Genomic DNA, 22,083 nt, shown 5'->3' on the forward strand with positions numbered 1-22,083 from the left:
GATCTGATTGGTTGATTTGGCCCGTCTATCACCAACATAGGTTATAGACAGATGGTTCATCCAATCAGCTAACCAGTATTTCCGCCCCTTCCCAAAAGTTCTCCAACGGAAAGTTCCCAGATGGATATGCCGAGCAAATGCGAAGCAATCCATCTGGCGGAGTCAGGTTAACTCGTCCCAGCCTTGAGACACAAATTCAGACAGGTTTCTCAGAGGTTAATGAACATGCTTTATTATGCCTCAATGGTGCAAAAATAACTTCTGTAATAAAATAAAATAAAATCTGTAACAACTTGTAACAAAATAATAGCTCTCTTTTAAAATAAATAATGTGAAATAATGTTCTAAGTATGACCTCTTCTGTGTTAGAAAATCCAGCTTCAACAAAATATCTGTTAATACCTTTTCAATATAATAAGATAAATAATAAAGACACTGAAACATATGGGCCAGCTTTGCACACGGTGCACGCCGCCTCACACTTGTCCGGTCCCGACCGGGACGGTACATGGGACATTTATTTTGCTGTTTAACTGTGAAGCTGCACTAGCTGCACTAGTCTTGTTTTATGGTTGTGCGCAGGCTCCACGCAGAACTTTTGCCGTAGCCTACGTAAGTGGCCTGATGTTTATACTTGTGCGCTGGTGTGTGCGTCGAGCCGGCATGTGTGTGTGTGTGTGGGGAGTGGGTGATAGAGCGAGGGAGAAGTGAGAGTGACGGCGAGCGAGTATGACTCTAGAGTCATAGTGAGAGAAACAAAATGTCTCCCCTGTGTTTTCTGACCAAGGTGGGAAATCCTTAGCAGGAAATGCTAAGGATCAAAACTTTGTCCAAGGCTCCAGTGTTAGCAGACAGGTCTGGCTCTGTATGTGGTAGTATCATCAGGTGGGGCAAATAGTTCTGGCAGCGATAGTTGAGAGAGAATATACTGTAGAAAGATACCCACAATCAACAACAGTAACATTACCATTTCTCTGGCAAATGTGTAGTACTATATCATTGATAATCAATTGTGGATGTATTGCCCATCAAAGTGAACTTCTGCATCAAGCTATTGGCCTAATGTTACTCACTGGTCGGACAGATGTGAGACAATAGTTGACACAGCAGGAAGAGGTGGTCTCATCAAGCTGTGTTTCCACGGTGTCGACGTTGAGTGATCCTTGTCATAACTACAAAATAATAACAAAAAGAAAAACCAACCCTGCTTCAGCACATTTGTGAAAAGCCATTATGTAAATGACACATGTTCAGACCCTGGTGACCATACAACGTTACAAATTAGCATTTTGTTAGATAAGAATATGTAAACATACTTTAGCTAGTGTAGCTAACTAGTAGCCTAGATTGACAGGGAGGCTAATGTTAGCTCTTACATGGGAGGGGTAGAGTACGTGCAGCGGGTGAAGGAGGCATTTTATTTGTTCTTAAACCAACGACCCGTTTGGTTTGATTGGTAGGAGTTTTTACAGGATTACACCAGCTACAGATGATGGATCTTTTTCAGTCCTTTTTCAGAGCCCATAAATTATTTATAGCTGTCGAGTGTAAAGACCATTTCAAAAAATACATTAAAAAGTGTATATTGGAAATGTTACCAACCCTACCTTTAAGGCTGCAACTAACGTTTTCTTGTTGATTAATCTGTCAATTTTTCTCAACTAATCAATTAGGTATTTGGTCTCTAAAATGTCAGAAAATGGTGAAAAATGTTGATCAGTGTTTCCCCAAGCCCAAGATGACGTCCTCAAATGTCTTGTTTTCTCCACAACATTTTCAGTTTAGTGTCACAGAGGAGTAAAACTAGAAAATGTTCACATTTAACAAGCTGGAATCAGAAAAGTTTAATTTTTTGGTCAACAATTAACTCAAACCAATCATCAGAATAGTTTGTGATTACTTTAGTAGTTGACAATTAATCTTTATTAATCAATTAATCTCTTCTAATATATATTCAATCAAAATCCTACAGTGCCATATTTCCAAATCAAAATAATTCATGCTATCCTCATCCTCACAGCATTCCTCTATGTCACTGAAAACCTCTGACAGAATGTTCAATATTACCTGTGCCTCATCAACCTTCAAAACTTGTATATGGCAAAATATGTCAACCAATTTAAAAAGTCTACTCCTTGTATCGAGCCCTTCTTTAACTCCTGTTATGCTTTGGGATTGTTGTGTGGAATAAACTTTCACAAATTCCTTGCTGTGTCATGTAATGTGTTATGCTCCATTCCAAGAAGAATGAAGAATACTTTGTGAAGAATGATTCTCTGTTCTCGCTTTATCGAGAACACCATCCCCTGCATGTTTCTCTAGTGGACTTGCATGTCCATCACAGGTGTCGTGACAGTCACAGGATAATGCACAGAAGCTATAACATGCATATTTGGGCTCAAGAGGCTTTGTATTCTCGCCATCAAAACAGATGGAGAATTTTGACTCTCATGCACTGCTTGGATACATACTAGAGCGTTTCATCAGATGTGGCTTTAGGTTGTCTACCGTGATACGATATAATTGAATTGAATTGAATGTGCCAGAGACCCATCTTGTCCTGCTTTTCCAAAGGCTTGCATGTAGTCCTCAACATTTCTTGGGAGCCCATAATAAACAATGTGGTTAACACCCTTGAAATTGACATCCATTCCTAGTGCCGAAATGGCAATTACAAATCTGAGAACTGACAATGGTTCTCTGAGTGAGTTGATAATATCAAGTTTGACGTCCTCTGGTGTCTCTGAATGGTACATGTCCACCAGTCTATTGGTGGACACATCTTTGGCACCTTTTGCACTCTTGCCCAAGGTGGCTTTGAAAACATCAGAGTACAGCATTGAATAACCAGCTTTACTCTTACAGTTTATTACCACCTTTTCTGTTCTTGGGCCCTTGCTTTGCAGCTTCCGGCAATGCCATGCAAAAGTGTTGGCTGGATCAGAGGAAACTTGTTTGGTAGCAAGCCTGATGTTGTCCCTGTTTGTATTCAGTATTTCATACCAAGAGTGTTCCTCAAGTTCTGTCTCATGGCTTTGGAGACTGTGGCAGTGATTGCCAGGAGTTGCACAGAACTGGGTGAAATCTTAATCTTAAATCCCCAACTTTTCCACACCACTCTCTTAAAGGAGCTTTACCATGTCTTTCTCTCTGGTAAATGAAAACAGACAAGACAAAGAGTGATTAGCCAAAAGGAGATAATTGTTATGTATCCAGTATGTTTTTCTTGATTGGGGTTCAATATTAGACGTTACTGAATAGAAAGATTAGGCCTGCGACTTAAGCGTACCCAAGATTTCAAACAAGATGGTGCTTTGTTAATTCAATTCAATTTCAATTTATTGTTATTTATCCTCCTGAGACCCAGTCCATTGACTTATGTCCAGCATAGGAACAAGCACATTTTATGGAAAGATAAGAGATGAGTCAAATATTGTTTGTCTATGGTTTTGTTACTATGATAATCATATATTTTCTTGTTCATTAAGGTGTTAGGAATCAAATATTGAGTTCTGATAGAAACTACATTATGTATCTTTTGAAAAATTTGCCATTTTATGAATGTCAATTATAGTATAGGAAATTAGTTTTTTAGCTCCTATAGTGTAACATATGTAGAGAGAGAAACTTTGTTGGGGGGGGTGTTGTTAGACAAAATTAGTAATGTACTTACCTGTGACTGCAAAAAAATCAATACAAAAATAGTTTGAACAAAAAAAGAGTGCATATTGTAATATATATGCAATCAGCTAACCAGTATTTTCACCCCTTCCCAAAAGTTCTCCAATGGAAAGTTCCCAGATGGATATGCCGCGCAAATGCGAAGCAATCCATCTGGCGGAGTCAGGTTAGCAACCAACACAGTGTTCGGCGAATCAGCCGGCTACGTTGTCATGAGTGGATCAGTAGCAGACGAGCAAGTTAAGTCTCTCCTCGAGCTCAGGGTAAAGCAAATCCACAACAAAAGCCATTTTTTCACTTCTGAAATAACATACAATGTTCTGCACGTAGACTAGCTAGGCCTACTGTAGGTTTGGTGTATAAATGGAGTATGTTGAAATGCAATTAGGTCGAGCAGACAGTCCGAAACATTGCAAGCTCGCCTCGGCTCGCCTATAGATCAGTACTGAATCAAGTGACTCGCACAACCCGGATCAGTTTAGTGAGTGACTCAGAATAACTTGTAAGTTTGCCAGACCTATTATGCTACTACTACTATCTTTACCACTATCAAATCGCATTAAAACAACACTAGGTTGCTACATTATAACCATGTAGACCTCTACAAACATCGGACTCCTCGCAGTTAATTTTCTCCCTGCATGCACGTTTTTATATTAAAATCCCAAATTGAAATTCAAATACCTCCCCTTTGAACAAATATTTGAATATTCAGATCCAGCCCCACAGAAAACCCATGTAAACTTCTGTACATTGCGTGATGTCCAACTTAAGGAAAGGGTTAGGGTCTTTTTAAGACCATTATGAATGAAATTTAAAACCTATATCACGATATTAAAAACAAAACAAACGCCAGATGTCAGAGTCGGGAAACAACTCTTCTCTGATTTCCTCATTTGCAATGTAGGACTGGTGTCTTAGTCACCCTGTTCAATATATATATAAAAAAAGAAGAGCACGGCTTATGTATTGCTAAGGCTACATGGTAAAAAAAAAAAAATAGATGACAAAAGAGTAATTTACAATAACATTGAATGCACCACTAACTTACCAACTATAATTGAACATACCATTAAGTTATGTGTTGTTTCTCCGACAACTCTGAGTCTTTAAACCTTTGGTATGTTAAATAGTAGAACGTGATCACACATTCCATCATACAAAACTCCACATTGCGGAACATTAATCAGGCATACATAACGTTATTTATTATTCACCATGAGGCCACTTTTGATGAGTAACGTAAACGGTTTGTGGTTGTCGGAATAAGCCACTATGGTAGCGAGGCTAACAATAGCCATGTTAGCTCATGTTAGCTCTAATACTTTGGGAACATCTGCAAGGATATATTAAATTACAGTTTGTCACTGACCGTTGCCTAATGTTATCACGTTCACGTCGTTAAACGGTGTGCCGGTGGCACAGGTCGGTGTAGTGAGCAGCCAGTTCCGCCAGTGGATTGGTTTATGCCGCTGTCAAAGTGGCATGGCATATGCCATCAGCCACCGGCACATGCCGCTGTAACCTGCAATTTCCACCAACTGCGGAACGGCTGCGGATCGGTTCCATTGCGTGTTGGCTCCCTGCTCCGCCGTCCTTCAAAACCCACCAGGTCCGGATTTGTTGCGGAACGGCTGCAGCCATGACTGACAGCTGAAGTCACGAGGACCCACAAGATCTCGCAAATTCACATATGGTTGCGCAATATAACAGGTTGTAGTTTGTATAAATAGAACCACAAAACCAACAACAGTTTGACTTCAGGCCTGTCTCCGCCCATTATGACGTTTTCAAGGTGTAATAAAGGGAAATATGAATTTAGAAAATTAACCAGATGTTTTATTTTGTTTCTCTGCTCGACTTCCTGTCCTGCACAATATGCCCTGTGCTGAATTGCTGCGGAGCTCCCCGGTGTCCGGCAAAAATAGAAGCTCTGCGTATCTGCTCCAGAGGGCTGCGGATCGCCGGAGCTGGGACGCAGCCGCAGCCGTTCCGCCGTCAGTGAAAATACACATTGACTTTAATGGAAACCTATTGACTGCTACGCCATTCCGGAGCGGATCCGCAGCCGTTCCGCAGTTGGTGGAAATTGCGGGTAATGGGGGATCACTATGTTCCACAGTGGCTGACTTTTTGATCTTGGCACTTCTGCGGAATAAGAACACCACGGAATAAAAAAAACAACATTCTTAAGGCTGTGAGAGAATTTCAATGATCATTAGATGTAGCATTACATGAGCATTACATACAAGAAAATTAAGACCTGTTTAAAATTTATTTAAGACCTAGACACAATATGTACAAGAGCCAATCAAATTATTCTTTGGTAAAAACCTACTTTTCATGGAGACTTTTCATTAAGTGCCTGAAAAGCAACATTATCTAGTATCACATATACAGCCTGAGCTAACTGCAGTCTATTAGTCGTGACCTTTATGGATGCACTAACAAGGCGGCCAGGCAACAATGAGTTGTCAGCAATGCAGCGCTAAAGCCTAATCACCTGCAATAACCTTAGGAAGAGAGAAAAACAGGGAATCTGCAAAAAATTATGAATCTGCCTGATCACACAGGGGCAGGTTTAGTGAGACTCTTCAAATGGATGAGTGGGGTTCCAACCTCTGAGTCAGCACACACCTGCTCTGCTGAAGTGTCCTTGAGCAAGATATGGAGCCAAAACTAGCTCCAATGGGGCTTTTCTGACCTCTGTTTTCCCTATGGTGGCAAGCAGGGAAAATGTATTATTTGAAATGTCTTCTTACAACCACCCATTATGTATGATTGTAACTTTGAAATTGAGCAACTAGAACTTCAGATACAGAAGGAGAGAAAGAGCAAGTGAAACAGAGAGAGTGAGCCATATGAGCTAACCAGCCAGCATTAGCATTGACCTTTCCTGATGGCTGGGCAGAGCCGGCTGGGGCTAAAGCAAGGACTGGTACTCTGCTAAATGCTAGCATGTCACAACCTATCTCATCAAATCCTTAATTCAACCTTTGCTGTGCCCCAATGGGCTCTGGATGTAATAAGAAATATCTTTATAGTGCGAAAAGGCCAACATACCAACAAGGTTTTGTGTGAGAGAAGATCTGTTTTTTGTGTGTGTGTGTGTGTGTGTGTGTGTGTGTGTGTGTGTGTGTGTGTGTTTCACTGCTGGAATTGTAATATTCTCACATACAGAAAGTGAAAGGATATGAAATAATACGACCAAAGGAGTGTGGCATTTGGAAAAACAAGCTCCTAGCCTGCCCGCAATTTACTGTTTTATTTCAGCGCCAAAGAATATAACCTTAAAGTGGAAAAAAATACCCTAAGGCAGATTTCATATTCAGCTAAAAGAACACACTGCCAGCTTTAGCAAATCGGCCTTCACGCTAAACTATTCCAGAACAGCAAGGACAGAGAAGAAAAAGGATTAGCCTTTTGCTCCTGTCGCCCACAATTGCATGTTATCCAGTGTGCTTCAGTACAACCCGCATTTATGAAAAACTCTACCTAACAACAAACTCTACCAAGCCCAGAGATTCCAGTCTATATCACTTTTCTAAACTGCCCCACTGATTCTAAATGGTATTGATGGCTTCCATTAAGGCAGTATTATTTATTAATTTTTTTCTCCTTTTTTGGCTACAGGAACAAAGGAAGAATATGTCAACACAAGTCTGTCATATTATAACCATATAACGTTGCCATTTAAGCCAACATTACTGGCAGCCATACATCCAGCAGACACATAACAACATTAGCAATAATTTTGAGTCAACTTTCTATCCATCAGGCACACTAAAACGCTCAGTTGAGATGCAACCTGCGGGGCTGAAAAATTAAGCCAAAATCTTCAATTCTTCGAATGGCCATTTGAGAATAGCTCCAAAAGTGAATCAATCCCCATAGACCTCTACAGAAATAAACATGTAGAGCCTGGTACAAAAACGGTTTTGCTCTCTTTAGCTAATTTCCCCTTTCATGACAACTGAATGGGTAGTGAATTTGTATTTAACTCACCCATTAAAATTAAGGCCCGGGTGACCTTTAGCTCACCCAGTAGAGTGTGCGCCTCTTGTAGGCTGAGTCCTTGGCAGTCCTGTCTTCAAGCTATCCTGTCAATTAAAAGGACAGAAAAGGCCAAAAAATAATCTTAAAAAAATGAAGGCCTGAAGTTCTGCATAATTAAGACGGTCGGCGGGTTCCGCCATCCATTCCGACATACCCCCAATCCGACATTGACGTCTAATTGTCAGGGGTCTAAGGGGTGATTGTGGGACACTGAAATTCAGCGCTTTGACTCACCATGACGCAATCTGATAGAGAGGAATACATTTTGGATGACCCTTCAAAATGATTGGGAAAAAAGAGATGACCCTCCCCAACAATTTATTCATGCCTTCTGTACTGGTTCATACTTGACAAAGATGTACAGATGCCCATTGTTTTTTTACAGCCATGACTTATGTGACTAAACCTCTGCATTCTCATCTTACGCATCACACTCCTGTTTTATGGTGTGTGGTGGCTATTTCAGTAGATTTACTCACTAACGTTGTTGTGGAAACACAATAAGCATGGAAACTAAATGCACGCTTCCTGCATTACTTCAAATACTACGTTACTCATCTAGTAAACTAGTATTCACATAAAATAAAACAATAAAACATGGAGACCATTCAGAAAAGCACACTGGGTAATAAGAAATGCAACACTGGTTGCTATGGACTGGTCACTAGGCTTCCTCAGTCATTGTATATTTTAGCATGTAGGTAAAGCTGCCGAAGCTGAACATTATCTACAATAGTGATGTCAAATGAAGCTTCATTTTAATTCAGTGTGCTTTCACAATTCATTTTCAGTTCCTCAAAAGATGGCCTATTGGGTTCAGAAAATGCTTTATGAAAGTGACCCCTGTGTGTGTGTGTGTGTGTGTGTGTGTGTGTGTGTGCGTGTGTGTGTGTGTGTGTACCACTCTAGAGAGTAGTGGGATAGTATGTAATTGTCTTTATGCACCTGATATGTCTTACACAATACATAATGAATATGGCCTGCATATCCTGTTATATATGTGCATTATACTACATATCATAAGGAGTTTGAACAAAATGTACTTTTGTAGATTATCTAAACACACCTCCAACATGCCCTCCAGACATGTTTACCCATCTCCCTCGTTCTCTCCGTGGACCCATTAAAACCAGCATGGTGCTTTTCTAAGTATGATTAGTAGGACACCACAGACCATCAACAAACAGCTTATTAACAGAAAGCCAGGAACGTTACATGAATAACATTTCTAAAGCATCCTAATAAAGGTTTCATAACCCCTGTTCTCTTTGTGTCCTTTTTTGTGTGTTAATCAGTGTTTATCACTGCAAAATGACTCCTGTCAGCCCTCCTACCATTATCCTCCACAGTTGACTATTCATGATTCCTTGTGCCCGTATTTACATACAGTACTCAACGCATCTTCTCTCTTTCCTTCCCTGTCTCTCTTCTCTGTCTTTCATCTGTAAAATATACTTGTCTAACAGCCATTTTCCACAGAGCGCGTCTGTGCTGCGTTCTGGCTGGGTTCCGGGTTTTGTTCCGTCCTCCGCCATGCACCATACCACGCCGGAAGCGTCTCAGAAGCGGGGCGTCTTGCTGCCTGACTCATAGATTTTATTTTCTCTACAAGTACTTTACAGAACAATCATGTGTTTATTAAACTAGTATCTACCTTCCACTCCAAGCACTTCTCTTTTCTGGCGATGTACTGATAAAAAGGATCTGTGATGTTTTATGTTTTTCCACCTCCAAGATTAATCTCTCATCGTCCGTGGTGTAAAGGAGACATAAACGATATTGGCGGTGTTTAGGTAAACTTACTGTTTGACTTCCTGCCGGCTGGCAGATGTGCCTGGTGGAAAATACAGGTTTTGCCTACCATACACTAGAGGACTATGAGTGTCATAATATGTAAAGACTATAGATCTTGCAGGGTCACAATTTGCAAGACTACAGCTAGATTTTTTTTGAAAACATTAACCAAGATAGCTAGCTACCGCTAGCGTTAGCTGGTAACTTGAGGGAAAGTTTGCAGATTTTCAGAAGGGTGGAAAAGCAAAAACTGTCCCTCTCCAGTGCCATTACAACCATAAACAACACTGGCTGTAGCCAGTTCTCTGCTTCCTGTTTGTTGCTGGAGGGAGCGCACCCAATGGCTGTTGACAGCGTTTACGTGATTTAACTTCACTACTAAGATTTAAAACTTACGATTTATCAAACACGTTTGATTTAGTCGGAACGTCAAGACGGGAAAAAGACTGACTCGGGCTGAGTTTCATGACCACCTTACACCAAACAATTGTGGCAACAGGAGCGCACCCCAACTCTCGCAAGACTCTCATGATTTCATTCCGATATTGGAAATTTGTCTGCGACAGTGGAATTGCTTGAAAGATTGTTTGGTGTAAGGTCACCATTAGTTTATCTCTGCTTGTCTGTAACTATCTTCTTTTCCTCTCAGTATTTCTTTATATATTTTCCCATCTCTCTCTCTCTCTCTCTCTCTCTCTCTGTAATGACTTGCTGATGGTTCGAATCAGCAGTTTAATGGGGCAAAAAGTCATACGACTGCTGTCATTACATACAGGAAATGTCAACAGATGGGGAGAGGAGAAGAAAAGGCGGAAAAAGACAGAGAGGTGATTCCTCATATAATCCTTAAAAGTCCAATATGTACTATATTTACTGTATTAAATAAAAAATGACCACAATATGTCACCAGATATTAAGGAAACATGCTAAATTAAAATACAATTGGCGTTTCTCAATCTGCGTTCTTGTATGGACTTTTGTCCCTCTGAAACGTGTAATTGCATAACTATGGCACCGTGGTTTAAACGTCATCTTCTACGGCCAAAGTACTGTCCCAATACACAAGTTTGCATTTCGCCAAGAACAGTTCAAATTCCCGGAAATGTTCTTCACACGCCCATTTTCAGTTCAGTTATTAGTTGGTAACTTGTACGAACTCAGCAGCACCCGTATCTCAACATTTCATTTCGGCATTCAACGAGGGTCGGGTTTCCGGTACATAGACAGTCTAACAACTGGAAACATTTTTTTAATTTTCGTCATCTAGTTCATCACTAAATTCACTTCTATGAACTTTTTAAGCAAGAAATGAACTGTATAGATTTCGAATATCAATCAATGGTGAACTCACAATTTGCTCTGACGTTTTTGGAGTTGAAAAGCTCCACAACCTCAGAAGACCGGTCTCCCATCAGCCACTTTGACACAAAAACACCGAAAAATAGGGTTTAGGTTGAAAAAAAAAAAAGTTACCCTTTAAGCCAGGAAAGTGAGGTTGTCAGTTGGGTAGAGTTGCCATGATTTTAAGCCGGGAAAGTGTGCAGAGCTATGCGAGAGCACATGCTTTTATGACTGTCAACATTGCCAGCATCTAACGTTAGCTACTCTGCTGCGCTATGGAGTAATGTTTGGCAATGCGAGACTAGCATCTAGCTAACGCCGACATTGTGGGACACTGCGTTCTCAACCTGGCAGACCTCCGTGAACTTCGAGTCTGGGGAGGAGGGGCCAGGGAAGACGACTCTCTCCAGTATTTAGAATTTGGACTGCAGTAACCATTTTAAACACCAGCTGTCAGTATTACATATTGCACCTTTAAGCCAAGTTTACTTCTAATTAGACCAAACAGAACTGAGAAAATTGACTTTGATCTTTTTTCCATTCACATTTTAAAAGAAAACAGACTTTAATTGAAATTTTTATTTTTTATTTTCAAGAGTCAGTGAGAGAAAGACAGGCAACATGGGGAGAGAGAGAGGCATAACATGCAACAAAGATCGAATTATCATCAATAAATGACTCAAATCTTTACACAGTCTGTTTTGCATCACACTACAACTTCAACATCACCCAGCCAGCTGCCCAGCCAATTTCTTCTATGCCCTCTTGTTGTAGTGTATGAGATTACCCACTGCTTTATTTTTTAGCTTATTGGCCCATTGATTTGGATGATGTTATCACATTTGCTGAGAAAGTCAGCTATCTTATTTCTCTTGTATTTTCTCTTGTATTTTGCCAGTAAAAATTGTGTGGGGAATCTATGGCAAGCTCTGGGATTGCCGCTCTAGACCTCACTCTCAGCTCTGTCATACCTGCATATATATATATATATATATATTCCTCCAATTTCATTCCACTGTTGTATGCTGTCAACACCATATTGTATCTGGTGATGATCTCTATGGGAATACTTGCTCGTTTGCCAAGTGATGTCCTCCCTTTTGCCACCTTCTTATTTTGTCTTCTTTTCTATTTCTCCTTTTGGATTTAGCTCTTTTGTGCTTGAGATGCTTCTTTTTGTACCATTTTCTTTTCTACTAACAAAGAGCCAGTAAAGAGAAGAAGAATTAATAAAAGATAAATATTGTCTATACACAAGCAGCTGATAGCTGAACTATCTGATCAAAGCTTTTCAGTAGGTACCACAAACGTTTCAATACCCAGTCCTAAACACTGTTCAGAACAAAGTGGTCATTAGCAAGGAGATATAGGATGAGGAACACTTTGTCGCCCATGATGTCATCTTCTGGCTCCAGCAAGGGAAGGAGTCCACTGATCCTTGTGATCTCCCTGTCAAAGATTTAGCCAGTGTACATGGGTGAGACTAGGGGGTCCGATCGGTGCTTTTAGTGTTCAGACCTTTTAATTTCAGAAAGTTTCTGATTGCAATGTCAGGGATGAAGCTGTCTCAAGAGCAACCTCTGTGCAGTCCTGAATGACCCTGACACCGGGACTGTGTTTTGATTTTAAAGTATGTAACATAATGAAGTAACTAAAATCTTGTTTGAAAAAATGTTGAGTTCAAAATACACGCACCAATTGCTTTGTCTCCTTTGCGGTGCAGGGAATTAATTCCCCCTTAGATCCATTTCCAAAGACAATTCCTGCACACAATTATCCCCTCTGCATTGGTTTATTTGGTCGTTGACATTTCTCAAGGCATGTAGTAGTAAAGTGACATCGTGATTACATGACGATCCACAGCTAACTCAAGTATATAATACACAACTGCCCCTCCCTTGACTTTCCCAAAAAACACATTTTTCTCTTGTTTCTCTGTACCTTTTAACAAACATGCAAAGTACATCAGTGGGCTTCAAAATCAATCTAATTTTTAAACCACTGCAACCATGAAAACACAGGCAACACCTTTTTGTCTTGTTTCTCTATACGTTTTAACAAACGTGTGAAATACATCAGTGGGCTCCTCAGTCAGTTCAAATATGAAACCACTGCACCCATGGAAAACATAGGCAAAACCTTTTTCTCTTTCAATAAACATGCAAAATATATCAGCGGACTTCAAGGATAGTCTAAATTTTAAAACTTCACTGTCCCTATATAAACACAGGCTCCGATCAATAAATCAAGAATAATCCAAAAACATGTAGAAATAACCACCGGCCAAAGAAGCATCTCTACTGAGTCAGTTGTGTGGCAGAAAGAGCCTTACATATAAAAACACATGCAGGTCAATCAAAAAGAAGTCTTTTTAAAAGGCAGGGCTGTGTGACCCTGAGATCCAGGTCCAGGTCATTCCCAAAGTTGCAGGGGTCTCTAATTCAATGATCCAATATGCTTCACGTCTAAGGATGGCTTTCTTTAAGTTACCTAGTCTGGAAAGTTGAATTCTCTTTATTGCCATTGTATCAATAAAGCTACATTGTCTGAGATTATTTTCGACGCACTTCTTTCGACATTTTGAACTCCCGCGGAAATGTCAAAGAACGTCATGTGACGAATCTGAACGTTGTCAGAAATTAGCACCAGCCAATGAGATTTCACATTTAGAGTTAAAGGGATACTTCAGTGCTGGAAAGATGAATATGTATTTAAATTGGGTCATTTATATAGTAAAAATGTGAAAAAAGTTTAGAAGTTAATGCCTTCTAGACCGAGAAAAGCCAAAAAATGTATTTTTGACAAAAAGACAGAGCATAAGTACACTTGTAACAGAGCGCTGATTGTTTTAAGTTAAGTTCACCGTGAGGTGAAGCTAGAATATAAGAACTTTCTTGAGATTTGCGTGGTTGAAATCACCAGCAACAATAAATAGTCCATCCGGAACTGTGCTTTGGAGCTCACTGATAGCTCCGTAACGTTCAGCTAACGCATTGGTAGCATTAGAGCTTGGTGGGATGTAAACACAGAGTATAAACACAGCCATGAATTTGCGTGGAATGTAGAATGGTCGGCATTTAACAGTTATAAACTCCACCAGCGGTGAGCAGTAGTTGAATACAAGCACCGCATTTCTGCACCAGTCCGTGTTAACATATATGCTTCGCTTTCTCGCACACCGCTTTTGGTGTCTCCTTCCCCGGCTGGTGGCATCAAGCAACACCGCAAGCTGAGGTGCTGGTCTGCATAGCAGGCGACGCGCACGTAGTGTGTAGAGTACTCCGTCTGTAATAAAGTTTTCTTCATATTCTCCACTATGTACCAATGTATCCCAGTGGTACACATGTGCGGTAGTTTGAATGCACATAATTGCAAGGTTGCCAGAAAAACATTTTACATTCTTCTGCAGCAGCTGCTCCAGCTACCTCTTGTTCCTCCATCATCCACAAGTGCAGAGCCGGCCCGAGGCATAAGCGAATTAATCGGCTGCTTGGGGCCACCAGGGGGCCCCCAATCGAATGTTGTTTTTTCTCCTTAACATTCGCCGACGGTCCCATCTGGGCTCCCATAGTTCAGAATGGGCCCAGCCCTCCCCCCGCGCGTTTGCCATGGAGATACACAAACAACACGGCAGCGACAGCGGCTAATATTAGTTATTTTCTTAACTAGTCGTTTCATTACTTACTTAACCGTAATCTCCGCCGAAATGACCGGCAACACATGGTGCTCTTTACCCGGCTCAAAGTCACCTATTCTCGAATAACTGAACCACAAACTACCGCTGACCTGACGGAGCGATTATTGGACGGAGCACCATGGAGCACCGTCAGCTGTTGAGGAACTCTGTTGCAACTCAACACATCTACTAGAACGCGCCATTAACCCGCTGATACGACCGAGCTGTGACAGAGGTCTGTAGCGGCTTAAACAACTAGCAATTGCCACTTTATAGCACGGAGCTCCTCTTCAATGTTTTTTTTTTTTTACCGCTAGTTACTACGATGGAGCTTGCTACAGGTATGCTACACTCATGAGACCATTGCATGTTAATGTACGTTACTCAGCAACAGGTGAAAACAGGAGCAAGTCAAACTACTAAACAACTAAAGTCAAAATGAATTGAACTTTTACTGAGGAACGAGAAGTGAATTACCTGTATGTGTGAAAACAGCTTTATCTCACGCATCCGTTTAGTTGTTGTTGATAGCATAATTATATAATTTGTTGAATACATAGCATATGATTTTGTCATTCTTTTACGGAGGGCGCCCCCCAATACAATGGTAGGGAAAACACTCAAATGAATTTGCATAAAATTGGCATGAATAATCATAATAGTATACATGTCCCGTGTGTGTGTGTGTGTGTGTGTGTGATCTTGTCATTTATTTGTCATCTGCAGATTGATTTTAAGTAGGGGGGAAGAATCGATTTAAATCATGAATCAGATTTTTTTGAGGGCATATCGCCCAGCCCTACTTCCTACTAACACAGTGTATGTCCGGCAAACCCACAGCTGACAACCACGCAGCTAAACTAATTGATGTGGTTGCTAACTCTCCCAGAAGGATGGACTTGGACTTAGTCGGCTGATTGTTAACGGTTAATAAGCGGTTAACACGGGTGGGCTATCAGTCAGGACAAAAAATCTAAATATGCATCCCTATCAGGATAAATAGAGAACATGAAGTCCTGTGGGATTGAACGTGTTGTTTGGCCCTGAAGCCCAAGTAGTTGTGTGAAGTCACTACCTTATTAAGTCAAAAAGCAAAAGGCTACGAATCTGAACAAATTTAGGTATTGCCCTTTCTGAAGCTGACCATCCCAAAAATGCACCAGAATACAGGAAATCACAAATATCACATTCAAAATTTTCTGGGGGAGCACCCCCAGACCCCCCCACCACCCCCCCCTCACGGTTTGCACCCACTTTTGCACAAATAGAGTAGGGGGGGAGGGTCCTTATGCATCTGTGCCCAGGGGGGCAGTAGTTCATAAACAGTCACTGTATTAATACATAACCTCTCTGTATTAATTTATAATGTAACATTATAGCGTGTATTTGTGTCAATATTCGCCAAGCACAGGTGACTCTGCGTGGTGGGAGTGGGGGCCCCCAAATCAAATTTTGCTTAGGGCCCCCAAAAGGCTCGGGCCGGCACTGCACAAGTGTTCCTCGCTGTATTGTAGCTCATACAGGTAGCCACGAGCATCAGATTCGTGCACCAGATCTTCAAAATCCCCTTCTGCCATATCATCTTCAAAACTACCTTCCGCCATTGTGGTTAGCCTACGTAAGTATGAATTAATTACTCAGCTTTCTCCACAGAGCAATAGCCTGTTAGCTTAGCTTCAAGATGGCTGACACTATTTAGAAATTCTGGGAGTGAGGTCCCACCAAGGGGGTAAGCTTCGCTTCAGAACTCGAACCTCCTATGGCGCCATTTTGATGCTACAAAGCCATCACCTCCCGTTAGCATTACACTGACTAGCATTCATTTTGACGTCACTTGACAGTGAATAACTTTACATCTGAAGTGTTTAAAGACTCTATTTGTCCATTGTTTAGTTCTAAAGAAACACAACAATGTATAAAAGGCTCCATTACCTTGTATCTCATGTTATGGCTCCGTAGCAGACGTTTTTGTAAAAATAGGCTAACAATTGTGTCACATAGTAGAGGAATTACCGTATAGGACAGGATAAGCTTGCAAGCTGTTTTGACTTACATGAGCTGTTTAGGTTTAATTACTAATGTTAACTAGCATTTTAGTTAGCAATAATTAGCCTGTGCCCATGTTATCGCCTTACATATACCTACACTCTCCGTCTCTGTAAGATTGGGAATGATTGAGATTTCTTTTGGCACAGCTACCAGAAGACTTACAACTTTCAGACATGGTGCTCACGTCACATTTGAGTTGTCTCTCTCAGTTGGAGGCTGCGCAGTAACGCTCAGCCATCACCGGAAAAGTGCTTCTAATAGCCTTCACTGGTCTCCGTCCAGAGCAACGGGGTCTATTGGTCCATTATATAGTGTCTATAGGTCCCACCCCCTATGGGCGGGTTGAAAACATGCAGAACTAGCTGCTACTGGCTGTAGCCTGTAGCCACTGACGAAAAAAGTTTTTTTTCCAGACAATACAGAGCTCTCTCGTCTCAGGGGGACATGAGGGAGGGAAGCACAGTCATTCAAAAATACTACTGGGTTTCTACTGATACAAAGCTTAATGCTAATTGGTGAAGTATCCCTTTAAGTCCCCCATTGTACTTTCACGATTGGTTGCTGATAAAAAGGAAATTACCATATTTGGATCCAACAACATTGCACAGGAGAGAGAGAGAGCTTTCTAATGGTACATGTGATGAGAGGGAGCAGACAGTGATCGCGGAATTAGAACGCCAAATTGTGTTGAATTTAGGAGAAATCTACAGATTCAAATAGACGAAGTGTAGTAAAATAAAGACCTAAATGGGAAAGAAGACATATTATGGAAGACAAATAGCCCAAAATCTCAAAATTGACCAGTGCATAAAAAACAATGTTTTTGCCTGCCGTGACTCCCCTTAAACTCCAATAACAATACACACCAACATGATAGCACCTAAAACATACCCTGACACGATTCACGCGGTGAAAAGCTGCATGCTTTTACTGGTTGCCCCATCCCTGTGTACCTTTGGCTGATTACCTTTATGCCTTTTCGTGCCAATGCTCCACCCAGTGACCACATACAAAAACTGCAGATTAATTAACATCACCAACGTGGTATATAAACAAAACAAAGTTTTAATGGGTCCAACAGAATTCCTTGTTTCTCGTTTCGACAAAGAATGACTTCAGTGTGGTGAATGACTTCTTTTGGTAGCGCTGTGGATGTGCTATGGGCAAAGTTGTATAACCAAACTATCTTGGCCTTTTTAAAATGAAACCCATTGAATGAAGACAATAATATAGTTCGAGAACAGGTGTTTGGGGGTGCAGAATGGGAATGACAGAGGCACCATTGTCCATATTACAAGTCAGTGTAGCATCAAAATAATTTCGAAGCCATTATTTTAGGGTAAAATAGTTACGTAATGTTGGTTTTAGGTCCTCTTATTACCTTGTTCTGGACCCCTCAACTGTATCACACAGTCTTCATCAGCAGATGGAGTTTGCTCAGTTGTCATGGAGATTGATCGGTTCCCATGTAAGCTCACTAGTTTTTATCCCCTTGTTGTTATCATATCTGAAGCTTCAGGGAAATGTTTGACAAGCGCCGTGTCTGCAAATATTCATTGTTCCCTCCTCACTGTCAGTCACTTTGGATAAAGGCATGAAGTCAGTGAGTGATTTGAAGTTGTTATGCCTGCTTTTTTTAAAGGCTGTGATGGGCATTTACTGTATAATTTATTTTATGTAAGCATTTTTTAAATGTAAGCACACAAGTGCAATACTGACCTGAGTTTAGTTCATTTTTATAAGGCCTTGGTACAATTTGTGTGATCACACATCTGCAACAAAAGCTGACTGCTGCTAAAGTCAGAGGCATAGAAAGAGAAAGTGTTAAATAGATCTCTATATCATTAAGGCCATAAATGACACAGCCGCCACATGGTTCACTACAGAGAGGACAGGAGTTGGTGGAATGTAGGAGGGTGGTTGATAGGAGGAGGGTGGGAGGCAAGGAGAGATAACAAGAGTACGTGTTTACAGACCTTTTTATTTTCCCATCATCGTCGGCAGTGCAAACGAGAACATCCACCGTCACCGACAACAAAAGGGACAAAAACGTGTAATCACAGCCTGTCAGGAGCATAATAAAGTCAAATTTATTAATATCTACACATGCAACCAACAATAACCACAGCAAACAAACTGTAGATACATACCCCCACAGGGATATCTTAAGTCATTACAAAGCACCTTAGTTCAAGATGCCCCTTCCATTTATTTATCTAAAAAGAAATGTGGTGCATTAACAATTGCCCAAGCTATAAAAGCACGTAGCCGCGATACATTTGCCCACAATGCAAATAATCTGACCATCACACACAAACTGATAAACCTTCTTCAGTCAGTCTCTATGTAAATGGCCTGTATTTATATGGCGCTTTTCTAGTCTTAACTAAGACTAGTAGCGCTTTTACATAGTTCAGACAACATTCACCATTTACACACATTCATACACTAGTGGTCAAGGCTGCCGTACAAGGTGCCACCTGCTCATCAGATACATTCACACACTGATGGTGCAACAGGGACAGCAATTTGGGTTTCAGTGTCTTGCCCAAGACATGGGACTTGGACCTGGGACTGCAGGATCAGGGATCAAACCACCAACCTTCCAAATATTAGGCGACCACTCTTACCGGCTGAGCCACAGCCGCCACATGGTTCACTACAGAGAGTAGGGGAGTTGGTGGAATGTAGGAGGGTGGTTGATAGGAGGAGGGTGGGAGGCAAGGAGAGATAACAAGAGGAAGTGTTTACAGACCTTTTTATTTTCCCGTCATCGTCGGCAGTGCAAACGAGAACATCCAGCGTCACCGACAACAAAAGGGACAAAAACGTGTAATCACAGCCTGTCAGGAGCATAATAAAGTCAAATTTATTAATATCTACACATGCACCCAACCAACAATAACCACAGCAAACAAAATATAGATACATACCCCCACAGGGATATCTTAAGTCATTACAAAACACCTTATTTCCAGATGTCCCATCCATTTATCTATCTAAAAAGAAATGTGGTGCATTAACAATTGCCAAAGCTATAAAAGCATGTAGCCATGATACATTTACCCACAATGCAAACACATGCACATAATCTGACCATCACACACACACACACACACACACACACACACACACACACAGAAATTTGTCCCTAAGAGGATAAACCTTCTTCAGTCGGCCTCTATGTAAATGGACTGTATTTATATATAGCGCTTTTCTAGTCTTAACTGTTACTCAAAACGCTTTTACATAGTACAGGCAACATTCACCATTTACACACATTCATACACTAGTGGTCAAGGCTGCCTTTTTATGGTGCCACCTGCTCATCAGATACATTCACACACTGATGGCACAATGGGGACAGTAATTCTGGTTTCAGTGTCTTGCCCAAGACATGGGACTTGGATCTGGGACTGCAGGATCAGGGATCGAACCACCAACCTTCCAAATGTTAGGCAACCACTCTTACTGTCTCTACTAATCACACATCTGTTAATGACTTTTATTTATCTTTATGAGAGAAGAGAGCGGTATACGGAATGAGTCTTTTTGATGTATGGATTGTAACTAAGGTTGATCATAAAGCATGATAATATGAATGTGTAAGTGGCGCACATGAGAGTGTGATCACAATTAGACTACTTATACAGGAGGTAAAGGTAAATTTCCTCTGTGGTGGTAAAAAAAAAATTGACAGTACATATGTATATATTTATAAATATTGACAGCCTGTACATATGTTCACTCAAGAAGGGAGTCAGGAGTCAAGTCAGGCTAAGCGCAACCAGGAAATAGAGCTTAAAAGACAACACAGGAAGCCATCAACCCACAGTCAAAACTTTGCGTGTAATAACTGCGGAAGGGACTGTCACGCAAGAATCGGACTACTGAGTCACTCCAGACATTGCCTTCAACAAAACTGACTTTGACAGACCAGGGCACTACTATCGTCTCCCGAGACGGACGGATGTTCTCCTAGGAGGAACTAACTTGGTTGTGATTGGCCAGGGAGCCCATTCCCAGAACACGCAACACCATCTTACAGGGGCACAGATCGCGACACAATGCAAATGTAAAGAGACTGACAGGGCCGGACGGCCGGTAAAATCCAGTAATCCCAGATGGCCAGTGTGACATCTTTGAATGAAGTAACTGAAGCTCGCCAGTCACCAGAATTTATTTAAAAAAATTAAAAGAGGGTGAATTATTCAATCATTGCATGTCATTTGAGAGTACTTTGGAAGGTCGGCCCGCATTTTAATTGAAACGTATGAAATATAGCTCAGGGCGCCAATGAGTTCAATGATCCCTGTGGAGAGATTGGGTCATTGCAGCAAGTAGTTATGGCCAAAGCAAGCTGCATGAAGCTTCCTGAACTTTCTTTATTTCCTGAGCCCATTACATGACGTGCTCTATTCAACAAAGGGTTGAAAGCACACTGAATAGCCACTTCCTGGGCCTTTTTCTTTAAACCAAGAGCGCCATCAAGCTCAGAAAATGAAAAAGAAAGCTTCACGAAGCTTCATTTGGCCATCACTAGCAGCAAGTAAGAATAAGACACACAGCAAGCATTCAAGATAATAAAGTTTTTGTTAAAGGTCCAATATGTAATATTTGTACTGTAATAAATCCACAAATGACACCAATGCCTCATCAGATATTAAGGAAACATGTTAAACTGAAATACTATCTTTTCTGACAACAATGCTAATTTCAGTATTTTTTCTTTTTGAAATTTACATTCCGTGACGGAATTTATGTTTATGTTTTGATCTGTGTGTTGTTATCAACGGCCCAGTTTGACAGGCAGGCCGGGTTGCCAGATATACCTGTAAAAACGTAAACTCAGCGCGCTACAGCTGTAACGGTAGTACAGCCATGAAAGCAGCAAGCAAACGAACAGGATCAACGGAGATAGATTCTACATGACATAAAAAAAAGAAAACAGCATGTTTCTAACAGTTGCGTGACCAGAGACGTAACAACCCCCTGGTAAATATTGGAGATGTATTTGAAAGATGGAGACAGCTTAGAGCCCAAAAGGACGCAGAGTTGGCTTATTTTCTCCTGAACAGGTAAGCATTAGCTTCAGGCTAATTTATCACAGCTACTAGGGACGGGTATTTTTTGGTCCTGGCTAACGCCGCCATGCTAACCCTGCTAACTGTTAATGTTACCGGGAGGACCAGGCAAGCAACCCATGGCTGTTTACAGCGTGTAGCCTCTTCAGCGGCTGGAGCCGACAACGGTGAGTTATTTTAAACCACGAGAGGGGGGCTGTAAATCGGAAAGAGAGGAAAGTGAGTTTGCAGTGCGTTTAGCGATTGTTGCCGTAATTCTAAGCCAATGAAGTGTGTTCCGTCGGCAAGGTAGTGGTATTTTTAGCGTTTCGTATTGTAATTCTAAGCCGAGGAAGTGTGCCTGACTGGCGTGTGGAGAGGACAGTGAGGTTGTTGTGTTTTTAGCGGTTCATACTGTAATTT

General features: G+C 41.1%; 1 long non-coding RNA gene across 1 annotated transcript in view; it reads right to left on the bottom strand.

Moving 5' to 3' along the window:
- Nucleotides 1-836: 836 nt before the first annotated feature.
- LOC114562276 (uncharacterized) overlaps nt 837-22,083 on the bottom strand; it is a 29,921-nt gene continuing 8,674 nt past the window's right edge. The window contains exons 2-3 of the long non-coding RNA XR_003693474.1: nt 1,074-1,172; nt 837-928 (exon numbers count right to left, since the gene is read on the bottom strand). This is a non-coding gene — a long non-coding RNA (uncharacterized LOC114562276). The remainder of the gene's footprint in view (nt 929-1,073; nt 1,173-22,083) is intronic.

This window comes from Perca flavescens, chromosome 10 (genome assembly GCF_004354835.1).
Source record: "Perca flavescens isolate YP-PL-M2 chromosome 10, PFLA_1.0, whole genome shotgun sequence".
NCBI lineage: Eukaryota > Metazoa > Chordata > Actinopteri > Perciformes > Percidae > Perca > Perca flavescens.